This window comes from Wolffia australiana, chromosome 8 (assembly GCF_029677425.1).
Source record: "Wolffia australiana isolate 7733 chromosome 8, ASM2967742v1".
Taxonomy (NCBI): domain Eukaryota; kingdom Viridiplantae; phylum Streptophyta; class Magnoliopsida; order Alismatales; family Araceae; genus Wolffia; species Wolffia australiana.
Genome location: NC_135842.1, coordinates 14,303,211 through 14,315,491, shown reverse-complemented (window position 1 = coordinate 14,315,491; position 12,281 = coordinate 14,303,211).

Below are 12,281 nucleotides of genomic sequence, written 5' to 3'. Positions count from 1 at the left end.
ATGTCATAACCGCCGACGAACATCGACTCCGATCGTTGGGAAGCTGTTGAACGACGAGTCTCGCCTGCCGCCTACGACCCCAGCGCCAACGAACTGCACGCGCCGACCGTGGCACCACCAGTGCGATGTCCTAAGCATGCAAAACTTATTACCGTGTGGTCCCATGCTGCTGTCGACGTATCAGTAGTCCTATCTGGTTCTCACTGATCCCACGCGGCATTGCTGGCCAAGACATTGTTGTGTTGATGCGCACACCGCCCGTGTAACGCACTAGTCCACGACCGACACACTCACCCAATATTATCGCTTTAGTTGTGCTGATTGTTGTCCGAGGTTATCTCTTCTGCCGGCACCAGTGTTAAGCTTGTATTCGTGATGTGTCACCCTGCGCCAACTGGTCGCCATCGACACCACAAGGTTGATGCTTGACCAACTGCACCTGCACTACATCTGTTCGGCTGAGGGGTACATCCCATCGCTACCTTCACTAGTCCTAAATCCCTCGCGTACACCGCTACCTGACGGCCGCGACTGATTCGCCATCCCCTTCCCCCTCACAACAGGCCTCCGTATGCAACTCGCAACTCCTACCTGACTCTGTCCGCACCCACCCATTGACAGGTCACCCTGCTAGGCATAGCCGATCGCTTGAGTCGCCTCCCCGTACGTCACTTCCAAACTCTTACTCGCCACCCATCAGAGCTCTGCTTCTGCGCCGCATCACCGTCGCCAGTTGAGACGTGTTTGTGCGCATCGACGACGCGCTTCCACCCTCCTCCCCGCACTGGCCTCGTGCACCGGCGGTTTCTCCGACGACGCACACCGCCACCGACGAGGTACGTCGCTCTCCTTTGCTCGTCCGTCTTGTTACTTTCTTTCATATATTTTCGACTATACTCCAGCGTGCTCGGTTAGAAATAGGTGAGACTTTATAGAGAAAGTCACATCACGAGTGATATCCTATGTACGGGCCGAGCCCGCCTCAAGCGAATCCTCACGAAATTAGTCCGCTCGCACTGTAGTCGCCGCCGCCCCTCCGACGAGGGTCAGAAGGTCACCGTCACCTTCAACAGCCATCCACTGGATCTCAAAACTCGCGAACTTCCCGAGTCGAGGCCCGCACATCCATCCACTTAGGATTCACGTCGTCACGTAGTTTTAGTCTCCTTGGTGAATTACCGGTTAGACGAAGTCATTGACGACGTCCAACATCAAGATGTGTGCCATGAAATATTTGAGTTGCGTGAATATTCACCGTGACATGAGAGTGAGCTAGTTATTACCGTCGAGGGCAAGTTTTTCTTCTCTTATAAACCTTTACACATTGTATCACAATCTTAATAAATCCAAAAGGTAACGATGGTTTACATAGGAAACAGGTTGGGTCCAAATATATTGTTGACCGATGTGTTTGACTCAGATCAGTTATTTTAAGATACAAAAATATGAATTTGACTCCTTCAAAGTTGTTGAAATAATCTAATCTCAGAAATTCTTGCTGAAACCAGTTCCATGTTTGCTTTCGTTGCATCATCGCTCTATTCAGAAACTTTCCTGTTATTTTGTGTTCTTGGTCTTAAATTTGGGGGATTTACAATAAGATAACCACATGATAGAATTTAAGGTATTTTTCTGTGATATTTGTTTATTCTTGCCAAATAATAGTCAATTAAATATGGATTTCATATAGGACTTTAAATGTAGGACTGAGAGAACGATTAAATTTTAAACCTATTTCACTGGCCAAGGAATAATAGAATTGAATCTGTTTCTAAGTCTGAGTTTATAAAGCTCTTTACCTAACACATTTTATGCTATCAAAAGATGCATTATTCTTTCAATTCTACGATATGGATATTGTGAACCGCACTAATTGGCGTAAATCAAGAGGGTTGGGATTTAATATTTATAAAAGGACGATAAATAGATAGTATTGTTAACCAATCTTCTGGAATGGCAGAAGGAAACTTGATCATAAAATAAAAGTCTATTAGTGATCATACATTTTAACCATGGGATCAGAATATGTGACAAAGATAATATGTATATGAAAATACTTCCACGCGTGATAATCTCCCAACTAAGTGTGCAAGCCAAACAAAAAGATAAATTTGCATTTCATTTAATTCACACCAGACCGTGAATTTTGTGTTTTTTGCACCCAATTGAAGATAATAACTCACCTTAGTAGTTAGTGTTTTAATGCCCACTTAAACGAAGGATTATTGATCCCTTTAAAAACTTAAAGTCAATGTAAAAAGATAGTGTATACATAATGTTTGATGGCTTCTTGCTTGCGATCTACAACATCAAGACAAGACCAATGTAATATAAAAGGAACTCTCAATCTCTGCGTCACTCTGTGTTTTGTCTCTCTTTCTCGCTCTTCCTGTCTCACTCTGTCCTAGTCGCTTGCACGGTTACGCTCCGTCGGAAAGAGACAATTTTGCATATCAAATAAACACAATTCATTTGTTGGATAATTCCCATATCAAATAAAGACATTTAATTTGGCCAGTGAAATGATTCCATTAATCTCATAGATATGAATTTTTTTAGATCGGTAGAATTATTCAATTCCTTAGTCAAGGATACAACATAGGTAGAGAGTTATAATTTTTCACACGTTATTTAAGGAAACTATGTATCATTTATGACACTTGATAAATATTGTTTAGGAAATTCCAGAGAATTATTTGGTTTATTTTTAAGTTTCCAAAGGTTTTGATAAGTTTCCAAATATTGTTTAGGAAAAATTTTGTGCTCTAGTTTAAAGTAACACTAAAAATATTCTGAAGGAAAATATTGAGTCATATTAATGGGAAGAATAGGTCGGTCATTAATGTTTTAACGTCCACTTAAATGAAGAATTATTGCTTCCTTTGAAAACTTTAAATCAAAGGCAAAACATATTGTATAGATAATGTTTGATGGCTTCTTGGTTATGATCTACCACATATAGACAAGACTAATATAATATAAGAGGAAACTGAATGAGACCTTGCCTCTCTCTCTCTCTCAATCGCTCTGTCCCTCTTTGTTTTTGTCTATCTTTCTCACTATCTCTCTATGTTTCTTGCTCTCTCTCTCTCTCTCTCTCTCAATATCTCTCCTCTCGCTTGCAGGTTGACTCTCTGTGGAAGAGATGAAGAGATTGCAAACAAATCATTTTGATAATCGGCATATTAATCCTCTGTAACTGAGGAATGGATTGCTTATCATCTTCAAAATAAACATACTAATTATTTCTCTTACTGCTTCTGATACAAATACATTGTCGGCCAAAAGCTATGACGCTATTGATTCAGAAGCGAGAACTCTAATATACAGGTCTCCTTCACTGCATCTCTTTGCTGCAGGTAGCGTGGAGGCGCGTTGGCTTAATAAAACTCTCCAACCTACAAAGATTGACAACGCAGTGAGAAAAATAATTTTTATGCAAATTCGCAACAGAAAGAAGTACCACATATTGAATGAACAATGAAGCAGCCAGCCAAACACGCAAAATCGAGTAAAGAGCTCACGCTATACCTCAAACTCTAAATCCTTGGATTAAAGGCCATAGAAGGGGCGCCGCATTGCTTCATGCTACGCACTAAAGCCGGCAGGATTTCCAGGAAAATGACATGTCTGCTATTGCGCTGGTGTTTGATGATTGATCTGCCGAGAAAAAGTGCCAGGAAAGATGTTGGCGAGATGAATGCTCCATTGCCGCATCAAAGTTTGCAATCGGATGCGGCATCCCTAATTTGGAAAAAAATAAACATTTGTAAGCAGGCGCATAACAGAAACTAAACCAGATGAATTTCTCTGAAGAACACGACGAGGAACAGAGACGAAATGAATATTACCGTAACAGCATAAACATTAAATATTAGTATTGGACAACATACGTGCACGCGTCGAGGTCGAATGGTGGGCAAGAACCAGTTGGAAAAGGCCTCTGCTCCAAAGCTTTCAAAAGGCCACTGTCGTTGGTATGGTGATGCCAGGAAGCTGAATCTTTACAACGGAGCTCTTGGCTCATGTCAGAATTCCCAGGAAATCCCACACCGTTGTTTGAGCTGCGTGCATGTTTTGTTTTACAAGAAAAGTGAGTGTCCAGACACTTTGAGATCAGAATAAAGGTGGAAGAAGGATGAAAAAAGAGAGGAAGATGAGGTTCAGCGGAGGACATGCGAATTACGAGTCAGGATTACCTGTTGGGCTCGAGCTCCGGAGGCGTGTGAGATCCCGCGGGGTCGGTGTTGGATTCAAGAGGCGAAGAATGTTCTGTCATTTCTGGGAGAAGTACTACAGGTTCCTCCTCCGTGAACGTTGCAAGGAGAGCCGCACTGCTTGTGAAATAAGACCGAGTTCACAAATTATGATAATGAAAGAAAAAACATGACACGCTGAATCAAGCAAATATTTTAAAACAAGAAAACGGAAATTCACAAGAACAACATAGACAGAGAAAGAGAAAGATAAAGAAAGCTTACAAATCCTCGTCCATGTCGTCCGGTGGGCCATCATCAGAGCTTTGATGCTCTACATTCCCGGCTGGCGTATCTGCTGCGGTTGAGCCTGCTGAAGGCAGTTCGGACTTGAGAATGCTGCCCTCACCACCATAAAAGACGGCAAGGATGTCCGGGCTGCGACCCACAGAAATGAAAAGAAAACGGAATTATCGTGTGCCGTCGTTTCTATAGCTGAAAAGAAAACCCATTAAGCAACTCAGGAAAAATGGTTTAAAGTCAGGGGCTCACATTTGTTCCGCCAGAGCTTCAGGAACGATGGTAGACGTTCGGGCAGAGAAATTACCCTGCACGTGAAAAACAAGTCAATAAAACATCAGCTGTGCGATCGCAATACATAGTGAAAATCTCTCTCGATACGGGACGTAATGTCCTTAAAAAATACTTTAAAATCGCGGCACCATCCTTCCAGTAGCAGCTCTTTCGTGACATGAAGTCACTCACCTGGGTGGCCTCCTTCAGTTGTTGGATCAGATGACAGATGATACCCAGGGATCCGGTGACGGGAAACCTGGATCGGATCTCCGCTTCGTATGAGAGCGACAGAGCGCAGACGGAACGGACAGCCGGGTCCTGTTTTTCGAGGATCTTGCTGGTGTTGGCCACCCCAAAAATGTCGTGCACTCTCGCAAACTTCTGAGGATCCTCTGCAGGGAAGTAGGGAGCGAGCAGGCACTCCTCTGTGCACTTCCTTTTCTGGAGTTTGCAACCAGCGCACGCTCCCGCTCTGGATCGCTTCATTCTTTTCTGGAGTTTCAAACAACGCCTCTTTGCGGCTCGCTCTCCTCTCTCCTTCTGTCTTCCTCTTAATGTTCAGGGGGACGCTCTATCGAGTTGTATATTAGCCATAGAAAGAGCGAAAGTCAGCAGAATCTGACAAACGTCACCGTTGTCCCGATCTCTCGCTCTCTATTTTCTCTCCTCTCTCTCCCTTTCCGTTTCTCTGTCTCCTCTCTTTATTCTCGCTATCTATTCTCTCTCCGCCCGCTCTCCTCAGGCTCGCTCAATTAACGACAGAAAGAGAGTGAGAGAGAGCGAATGTCAGCGGAATCTGAGGAAAGTCAGCTCTGTTCCCATCCGTTTCGCGAGTTCGTTTGGTTCGTTTTAGTATCCCATCTCTCCTTTTTTCTCGCTATCTTTCCTGTCCTCTCTAGTTTCTTTTCTGATATTTTTATTCTCTCCATCCTCCCTCTCGCTTTCTTCCGCACCCTCCTGCACTGTCCTTATTTCCGTCGTCGTTCTCTCTCCGTCTCGTTCTCTTTCTCTCTATATTTTCTCTTTATTTTCTCTCTCGCTCTCAATCTCCTCTCCTTATGCTGTACCTCGCTCTCTATCTCCTCTCCTTCTCCCCTCCCTCGCTCTCCATCCCTACTCCGTATTCTCTCTCTCCTCTCCTTATTTCCTCTCTCGTTCTCTCTCTGTGTCCTCACCCTCGCTTTCTATCTTCTCTCCTTACTCTTTCTCCCTCTCTTTTTCTATCTCCTATCTTTATTCTTTGTCCCCTATGTCTATTTCCTCTCCATATTTTCTGTCGCGCTCCATGTCCTTTCGTTGCTCTATCTCACTCCTCTATCTTCTCTCCTTGCTCTCTAATCCGCTCTATATCTCCCTCCTTAGTGTCTCCTTGTCATACACACACAAACAGTTTATTCTCTTCTTTTAATGCCTCACTTTGTCCCTTTGCTCGCTCTCTCGCTCTCTCTCTCTCCCTCTCTCTCTCTCTCTCTCTCTCTCGCTCTCTCGCTCTCTCTCTCTCTCTCGCTCTCTCTCGCTCTCTCTCTCTCTCTCTCTCTCTCTCTCTCTCTTCACTCCTTACTCTCTCTCTCGCTCTCTCTCTCTCTCCTTTGTGTCTCCCCGTCATAGATACACATACATTCTTTTCTCCTCTTTTTCTTTCTTTTCTGTCCCCTTCTCTCTCTCTCTCTCTCTCTCTCTCTCTCTCTCTCTCTCTCTCTCTTTCTCCTCCTCTCTGTCTCTTCTCTCCTTACTCTCTCACTCGCTCTCTATCTCTCTCCTTAGTGTCTCCCCGTCATAGATACACATACATTCTATTATCATCTTATTCTTTCCTTATTTCCTCTCTCGTTCTCTCTCTCTGACCCGGTCTCTCTCTGTGTATCTTCTCTCCTTATTCTCTCTCCCTCTCTATCTGTTTCCTCTCAATTTTCTCTGTCATGCTCTCTATCTCCTCTGTCGCACTATCTCTCTCTCTATCTTCTATACTTACTCTCTTACCCGCGCCGTATCTATCTCCTTCGCCTCTCCTCCTACACACAGATACAGTTTCTTTCTTCTTATTCTCTCCTAAGTCTATCTCTCACCTTATTCTTTCCACACTGTATCGCTCTGCTCTCTCTCTCTCTCTATATCTATATATCTCTATCAATCTTCTCTCCCTACTTTCTCACTCGCTCTCTATCTCTCTCCTTAATTTTCCTCTTATTATTCTGTTTTCTCTCTCTCTCTCTCTCTCCTTACTCTCTCACTGCTCTCTATCTTTCTCCTTCGTGTCCCCGTCGTACACACACCTACAGTTTCTTCTCTTCCTATTCTTTCCTCACTCTCTCACTTTCTCTCTCTCTCTCTCTCTCTCTATCTCTCTCTGTCTGTCTCTCTTCTCTTTGTCCGCTCCTCACGCTCTCACTCGCTCTCTATCTCTCTCATTAGTGTCCCTCATGTACACAGATACAGTTTGTTCTGTTCTTATTCTTTCGTCATTCCTCTCTCACTATTTATCTCTCTGTCTCTCTCTCTCCCTATCTCTCCTCGCTCTCTCTCTCTCTGTATCTGGTCTCCGTCTGTCTGTCGGCCTATTTCTCTCAGTCTCTTGGTCCGTTAGTCTCTCTCTCTCTCTCTCTCTCTTTCTCTCTCTCTCTCTCTCTCTCTCTCTCTCTCTCTCTCTCTCTCTCTCTCTCTGTATCTGGTCTCCGTCTGTCTGTCGGCCTATTTCTCTCTCTCTCTTGGTCCGTCTGTCTCTCTCTCTCTCTTTCTGTCTGCCTTTCTCTCTCTTTCTCTCCCTCGGTCTGTCTGTCTCGCTCTCTCCCTCTTTCTCCCTCTCCATTTCTCTGTCTTCTTTTTTTTTTCTCTCTTATTATCAAGCATCATTTTTTAGATTATTTCCTTGCATTCCGCTTAAGAATGACAACTGAAGATCTGTAGGTGATGCTTCCAATGTTATACACACATATTATACGTCTATCAAGTGGGGTTTTGATCTATGTTTTATAAAATTTCAACTATCTTTAAGAAATTATTAATCTGTGTAAATTTTGAATTATCTATATTTAATAAATCTCTGGTATTTGTGCCGACGAACTCAAGCCTACAACTTATCGATATTTTGATGACTTTTAAAGAAATGTAAAGGTTTCGTGTTGACTCTGTTTTCTTATAGTAGAGCTTCCACTTTCTCCATTTTATTTCAGGCAATAGCGTTATATGGCTTTAAATGAATTTATGTTCAATCGGATATCAATTTCTTCAACTGTCTTCCCACTTAATTTGAATGTCACTGATGGCATGCATCAATTTTTTTTTCTTTAATAACCTCCATTGGTAGGTGAAAAGTATAATTTGAACGTCGTGGGGCGTTAATATATTGCAGTAGATGTGATGGAGAGCGCCAAACGATATCAACGAATTGTCATCGGAACCATTCTCACCGTCATTAGCATCTCCGCCAGTTCGTGTCCAGCTCGACGACACGACAAAGCACCACTGAAGACGCCCGCGTGTTTAAATACCCCAGGTAGAGCACGCGGCGCATACCGTGGTCCTGTTTTAATTTATTTTTGTTCGTGCAGTTTGATGTTTCGTGTTCGTGACGATGAGTTCGCAGAATCGTCGTGGACGCATCCGTATCATCGCGTTTTTATGTGTCGTTTTATTTCAAAATGGTTTAAGCTTCCCTATGTTTTTGCATTTTAAGTGCTATAAAAGGGTCCTTTATTGGGCCACTTATGTGAACCTTGTATTGGGCCCATCATGGCCCTATATAAGGCCATGGGCACGTTCACAGGCAGATCTAAAAGTTGTGTGTTACAGATATTTTCCGTCCGGTCTCATCAAAGAGACGATGGAGAGATGGAGAGGAGGAAGAAAAAGAAGAAAGAAAGAAGTAGAAGGGATGAGAGCAGGATGGCGCAAGAAGGCGCCGCTACCCGTTGTTGATGGTGGCCTTATCTGCCATCATGCGTGCGATCTGTACGACGGTGATAGTGCACGGCGATTACTGCACCGTGTCGCGTGGGTTCTGTTTTCACGCGCACGTCACGAGTGGGAAGATACAACAGATCGTCTTCGCCACTCGATCGCTGTGAAAACCCACGGAGCATTCTAGCCTATCGTCCCCGGCGGCCTGACTGAAGGGCCTGAACCACTTCGAGCGGCCGTCAACCCACGCGGTATCCACCGGTCAACATTCCATCGGCATTCTCGCGCAGACGCACCTTTTTGGATGTCATAACCGCCGACGAACATCGACTCCCGATCGTTGGGAAGCTGTTGAACGACGAGTCTCGCCCGTCGCCAACGACCCCCAGTGCTCAACGTAACTGCACGCGGCCGACCGTGGCACCACCAGTGCGATGTCCTAAGCATGCAAAACTTATTACCGTGTGGTCCCATGCTGCTGTCGACGTATCAGTAGTCCTATCTGGTTCTCACTGGATCCCACGTGTGGCATTGCTGGCCAAGACATTGTTGTGTTGATGCGCACACCGGCCTGTGTAACGCACTAGTCCACGACCGACACACTCACCCAATATTATCGCTTTAGTTGTGCTGATTGTTGTCCGAGGTTATCTCTTCTGCCGGCACCAGTGTTAAGCTTGTATTCGTGATGTGTCACCCTGCGCCAACTGGTCGCCATCGACACCACAAGGTTGACGCTTGACCAACTACGCCCGCACTACACCTGTTCGGCTGAGTGTTACATCCCATCGCGACCTTCACTAGTCCTAAATCCCCGTGCCACCTCGCTACCTGACGGCCGTCGGACTGATTCGCCCTCCCCCCCCCCCCCCCCCCCCCTCACAACAGGCCTCCGTATGCCCCTCGCAACTCCTACCTGACTCTGTCCGCACCAACTCATTGACTGGTCACTCTGCCAGGCATAGCCGATCGCTTGAGTCGCCTCCCGTCGTCACTTCCAAACTCTTACCGCCACCCATCAGAGCTCTGCTTCTGCGCGCATCACCGTCGCCAGTTGAGACGTATTTGTGCCCATCAACGACGCGCTTCCACCCTCCTACCCGCACTGGCCTCGTGCACCGACGGATTCTCCGACGACGCACACCGCCACCGACGAGGTACGTCGCTCTCCTTTGCTCGTCCGTCTTGTTACTTTCTTTCATATATTTTCGACTATACTCCAGCGTGCTCGGGTTAGAAATAGGTGAGGCTTTATAGAGAAAGTCACATCGCGGGTGATAGCCTATGTACGGGCCGAGAGCCCGCCTGGCGAATCCCTACGAAATTAGTCCGTTCGGCACTGTAGTCGCCGTCGTCCCTCCGACGAGGGTCAGAAGGTCACCGTCACCTTCAACAGCCATCCACTCGGATCTCAAAACTCGGCGAACTTCCCCCCGAGTCGAGGCCCGCACATCCATCCACTTAGGATTCACGTCGTCACGTAGTTTTAGTCTCCTTGGTGAATTACCGGTTAGACGAAGTCATTGACGACGTCCAACATCAAGATGTGTGCCATGAAATATTTGAGTTGCGTGAATATTCACCGTGTGACATGAGAGTGAGCTAGTTATTACCGTCGAGGGCAAGTTTTTCTTCTCTTATAAACCTTTACACATTGTATCACAATCTTAATAAATCCAAAAGGTAACGATGGTTTACATAGGAAACAGGTTGGGTCCAAATATATTGTTGACCGATGTGTTTGACTCGTATCAGTTATTTTAAGATACAAAAATATGAATTTGACTCCTTCAAAGTTGTTGAAATAATCTAATCTCAGAAATTCTTGCTGAAACCAGTTCCATGTTTGCTTTCGTTGCATCATCGCTCTCTATTCAGAAACTTTCCTGCGTTATTTTGTGTTCTTGGTCTTAAATTTGGGGGGATTTACAATAAGATAACCACATGATAGAATTTAAGGTATTTTTCTGTGATATTTGTTTATTCTTGCCAAATAATAGTCAATTAAATATGCGGATTTCATATAGGACTTTAAATGTAGGACTGAGAGAACGATTAAATTTTAAACCTATTTCACTGGCCAAGGAATAATAGAATTGAATCTGTTTCTAAGTCTGAGTTTATAAAGCTCTTTACCTAACACATTTTATGCTATCAAAAGATGCATTATCCTTTCAATTCTACGATATGGATATTGTGAACCGCACTAATTGGCGTAAATCAAGAGGGTTGGGATTTAATATTTATAAAAGGACGATAAATAGATAGTATTGTTAACCAATCTTCTGGAATGGCAGAAGGAAACTTGATCATACAATAAAAGTCTATTAGTGATCATCCATTTGAACCATGGGATCAGAATATGTGACAAAGATAATATGTATATGAAAATACTTCCACGGTGATAATCTCCCAACTAAGTGTGCAAGCCAAACAAAAAGATAAATTTGCATTTCATTTAATTCACACCAAACCGTGAATTTTGTGTTTTTGCACCCAATTGAAGATAATAACTCACCTTAGTAGTTAGTGTTTTAATGCCCACTTAAACGAAGGATTATTGATCCCTTTAAAAACTTAAAGTCAATGTAAAAAGATAGTGTATACATAATGTTTGATGGCTTCTTGCTTGCGATCTACAACATCAAGACAAGACCAATATAATATTAAAGGGAACTCTCAATCTCTGCGTCACTCTGTGTTTTTGTCTATCTTTCTCGCTCTTCCTGTCTCACTCTGTCCTAGTCGCTTGCACGGTTACGCTCCGTCGGAAAGAGACAATTTTGCATATCAAATAAACACAATTCATTTGTTGGATAATTCCCATATCAAATAAAGACATTTAATTTGGCCAGTGAAATGATTCCATTAATCTCATAGATATGAATTTTTAGATCGGTAGAATTATTCAATTCCTTCGTCAAGGATACAACATAGGTAGAGAGTTATAATTCTTTCACACGTTACTTAAGGAAACTATGTATCATTTATGACACTTGATAAATATTGTTTAGGAAATTCCAGAGAATTATTTGGTTTATTTTTTAAGTTTCCAAAGGTTTTGATAAGTTTCCAAATATTGTTTAGGAAAAAATTTTGTGCTCTAGTCGGTAAAGTAACACTAAAAAATATTCTGAAGGAAAAATATTGAGTCATATTAATGGGAAGAATAGGTCGGTCATTAATGTTTTAACGTCCACTTAAATGAAGAATTATTGCTTCCTTTGAAAACTTTAAATCAAAGGCAAAACATATTGTATAGATAATGTTTGATGGCTTCTTGGTTATGATCTACCACATATAGACAAGACTAATATAATATAAGAGGAAACTGAATGAGACCTTGCCTCTCTCTCTCTCAATCGCTCTGTCCCTCTTTGTTTTTGTCTATCTTTCTCACTATCTCTCTATGTTTCTTGCTCTCCCTCTCTCTCTCTCTCTCAATATCTCTCCCTCTCGCTTGCAGGTTGACTCTCTGTGGGAAGAGATGAAGAGATTGCAAACAAATCATTTTGATAATCGGCATATTAATCCTCTGTAACTGAGGAATGGATTGCTTATCATCTTCAAAATAAACATACTAATTATTTCTCTTACTGCTTCTGATACAAA